The sequence below is a fragment of the Triticum aestivum genome, chromosome 4B (genome assembly GCF_018294505.1).
Source record: "Triticum aestivum cultivar Chinese Spring chromosome 4B, IWGSC CS RefSeq v2.1, whole genome shotgun sequence".
NCBI lineage: Eukaryota > Viridiplantae > Streptophyta > Magnoliopsida > Poales > Poaceae > Triticum > Triticum aestivum.
In genome coordinates, this window is record NC_057804.1 from 574,838,081 (window position 1) to 574,842,285 (window position 4,205).

The following is a 4,205-nucleotide window of genomic DNA, read 5'->3' on the forward strand; positions in this document are numbered from 1 at the left end:
AGGTAGGAAGTACTAGTTTCTCAATGCGTGTGTGTTGTCCATGGATACTTTTTGCCTAAGCAGATCAACATCAGCATCAGCATCATGGTTCCTCTTTTTTTTGCGGGTTACAGCATCATCATCATGGTTCCTCTGACTGACCGATCGAGCTCATGATATGGAACATCCATCACAATTAACAACAAAAAAGGTATGATGTGTCATTAGGAGTAGGAAGAAGAATGATCAGCTCATATCAGCGCGTCAGGGTTCTACTAGACGATTCAGCTTCCAAAGAGAAAGGTGGGCCAGCTGAGCTACCACCTGGGCCTTCCTACCTTTACACCGCCGCTCAGCCAAATTCCACAAACTTTGCAAAGACAAAACCTGATTTGATCACTACGACCGTTACCGTGAAAAACATATACTCCATCGTAGTTACGTATTACCTCGGTTGTATCTTGAAAAATCTAAGACAAACTTTTTGGAACGGAGGGAGTACGATACATAACCACCACATTCGGTTATTGAACCATGGCTACAAATACGTAACGACTAGATGTTATGGCTCATTGCATCCTCTATTGCTTAAAACCACTAAAGATATATCTTTTGTATGTGATGAAGTTACTGTCTACTGGTCATGGCTACAGAAACAAAGAAAAAAAAGAATTGTTTGCTTTGACATTATATGAAAGTTGACCATGAAGAGAAAACCATATGGTTTTCAATCCCGAGTCAAACAAATTTATACAAAATTGTTAAGAGATGAAATCCTATGGAAATTCTTTCAACCTAAGTATCCTTTAATACAAAATTTCCCGCTAAGACCAATCTCTTCGGTGTTCTTGGTGGTGGATTTGCACTCCTGATGTGGACTCGGTTCCTTGATGCCCTTTAGCTTCACTGACGGTGCCACTGTTGTGTTGTAGCCTCGGTTGTGTGTGGCTCTTCGTCCGGGTGTGGACTCGATTGCTCATGCCCTTCGGCTACACCAATAGCCTTTAGGCATCATTGATGGTCTCAGTTGATTGAAGCTCTTTGTGTATGGTGGTGGTGCTTCACGTGCAGCCTCTCATTGTGAGGACGATGGAAGATGATGGCACTCCAGTTCTTCTTCTCTTAGGCGCTTGCTCTGTTGTAGCCTCGACCCAACTTTTCTTTTCTCTTCGGTTGTGTTCTCTGGTGCGTCCTATTTCTTCTCATCTTTGTTTTCCCTTGTAATTTCCCGGCTCTGTCGGCTCCTCTACTTAATGAATGAAAACTCTACTTAATGAATGATGAAAAGTAGCGCTGCTAGATGTCGTAAAAGGTCTCTTGGAAATATTTCCTTGTTTTTTCCTATAGTGCAATAATAAAACTTTGGAACAAATTGCAAATCTTATGTATGTTCCATTGCTTAGGTTTTTGGGATCAAGCGAATCATAATCAAGACTCTAAAGTCATACAGTATGGATTAATTTTTTACACTCATCCATGTAGAACTGAGGCATTTTTCGTATGTTCTTTTTTCCTATAATCCATCCAAACAACTACTGAACTTTTTATGTGTGTTGCGATGATCTGTTTTGCGAGTATTTAACCAAAAACTACCACAATTCACGAAACCGTGACGAAAAACTACCACTTTACGATTTTGTGCGAAAAACTACCGCTTTTTTCCTAAACCGTGGCAAAAAACTACCAAGTCTGAGAAGAGCCCGATTTGGCTCTTTTAAGTGCGTTTCTGACAGAGTTGGCCCACACATAAGCAGGCTAAAAAAGCAATCGGGTCCCTAGTTTTTTTTTAAAAAGCAATCCAGTCCTCCACATGGCCGCTACGTGCACGCGTGCGACCTCCCCATGGCCAGCCGCCGCCCGCAGCCGCACGCCTCCCCATGGCCGGCCACAGCCGCGCTCCTCCCCATGGCCGCCGCCGCCCGCAGCCGCGCGCCTACCCATGGCCTTCCGCAGCCGCGCTCCTCCCCATGGCCGCCGCCCGCCGCACGTCATGAGCCTCCATGACTCCGGCTCGCCGCTACTCGGTCGTCGCGGGAGGCCGCGAAGGCGGAGGCAGGGCCCGGGTCACCAGGGTAGGCGGCGAATTTGGAGACAAGGTGCGGGTCGACCTGGTAGGCGCCGAGGGTGGAAGAAGAGCCCGGGCCGCTGTGGCATGCGCCGAAGGTGTAAGCAGAGCCCGGGACGCCGTGGTCAGCGCCCAAGGCGGAGACAGCGAGCGGGACGCCGTGGTCGGCGCCGAAGGCGAAGGCAGCGGGCGGGCCACCGTGGTCCGCGCCGAAGTTGGAGGGAGCGGGCGGGCCGGCGACCACGTGCGGCGGCGGGTGTCCGACTCCGTTGTGGTCGGGCGGCGGGAGGGCGCCGTGGTCACGCCGAGCTGCGGCATGGGGACGCCAAGGTGCTCCGCCTGCTCCTCGGGCAGCGGCAGGGGGAAGGCGAGATGCTCGGGGTGCGCACCGGGCATCGTGAGGCGGAGAACCTACCAGTAATCGGCCTCCGCGCCTCCGAGGAGATCGGCCACGCCGGCGGCGAGCGTATGGACGGTGTTCTCGTCGGCGCCCTCCTCCACCACCCGCGCGGAGGCCCCACCCAGCACCCCGTCGTGGCTGCCCTCGAGGACCGCATCGTGGCACAAGACCGGGACATCCAGGAGCGCCGCCACCAACGTCGCGCTCGCTGCTATGGCGGCCTTCCTTCGAGCTGGAGCTCGTGGTCAGCGGCAAGGAGCAGCAGCGCCATGGCTCCGCCCTCCCTCGCCGCGAGCGTGCTGTGCCTCGCCGAGGACTGGATTGCTTTTTAAAAAAAACTAGGGACCCGATTGCTTTTTTAGCCTGCTTATGTGTGGGCCAACTCTGTCAGAAACGCACTTAAAAGAGCCAAATCGGGCTCTTTTCAGACTTGGTAGTTTTTTGCCACGGTTTAGGAAAAAAACGGTAGTTTTTCGCACAAAATCGTAAAGTGGTAGTTTTTCGTCACGGTTCCGTGAATTGTGGTAGTTTTTGGTTAAATACTCTCTGTTTTGCACATGAATTGCTATTCTATAAATTTCCGGTTCCTGCGATCAAGATGGCAGACCTAAACTGTTTAGTGTAAAATTCCGGCATCCTGCAGGTGCAACAAAAATGCATCCGGCATCCTGATCACAATTTCGAGCTAGCTAGAAAAAGAGACAAGTCTCTTACTTACTATGACAAGTTACCAACATTCTTATCATTTAAAAGGTACAAGCATTACATCAACTTAGGCGTAAAGCCCCAGCGTTGAGTCGGTTGACATGAGTAACTCGCAATACGTCTGGGGCGTGAAGTAGTAGAAGTAAAACAATAAATCAAAATTAGGCACATCTTTTTGTGCAGGACGTGAAGTAGTAGAAGTAAAACAATAAATCAAAATGCCCCATCTGGTGTCCAGTTCTGCATACCAAGGCTGCAGTTGTACAAGTAAAGCAATTATTCAGACAAGATCAGCAAGGACATGAGAGGATTCCCTCACAATTATTCTGCAAATTAATTCCGTGTGCATGCAGATCGGATCAACATGGAGAATCATCGCAGGCTGGCTTGGAATCATCACCTTTTTCTGCAGATGATTTTGTGGTATTATTCCTTGCAGTTGCAGGGCTGAACCATGAACACGGGAAGATCTATGTCGGAACTGAACCTACTGATTCTTTTCGCAAATTTTGAAAAAAGATGACGATTGCAAGCCTGCTCGCTATGCTATGAATTTCCTGCGAGAATGGTCTGATCAGCTTGGGGCTAAGCTATGAATTTCAATAATGGACCAGCTTGGGTAGATGCAGAAATATTTATTCCGCACGTAGCTTGTCAGAAATAATTGTGCGTGCCACACGTGCCAATTGATTTCCTGCGAGAATGGTCCACATTGATCAAGCACGGCTGCAACGGGTTGCCACTTGCACATTGGCGCCACTGTCTTAATAGGAGCATGCAGCAGGCTAAAAACCTAGGTTACCCAACAAATCAAGATGATGTGTTTTCGGCTTGCGGTTGCTCTCTATGCGGTCTAGATGAGAGGATCCCCTGGACTCTGCAATCTGCATGAACGCCTCAACATTATCTCTATGATCAAGTGATCGGTATCTTCAGCTTTACTCTGCCTGTAAATAATTTTTTGTGGGGTTCTAGTCTTCTAAGTAGATGATCTCAAAGGCATGCATCACTTTTATGCAGAGGCCGGTGGTGATCCTTTTTTTTCTCGAAACAGAG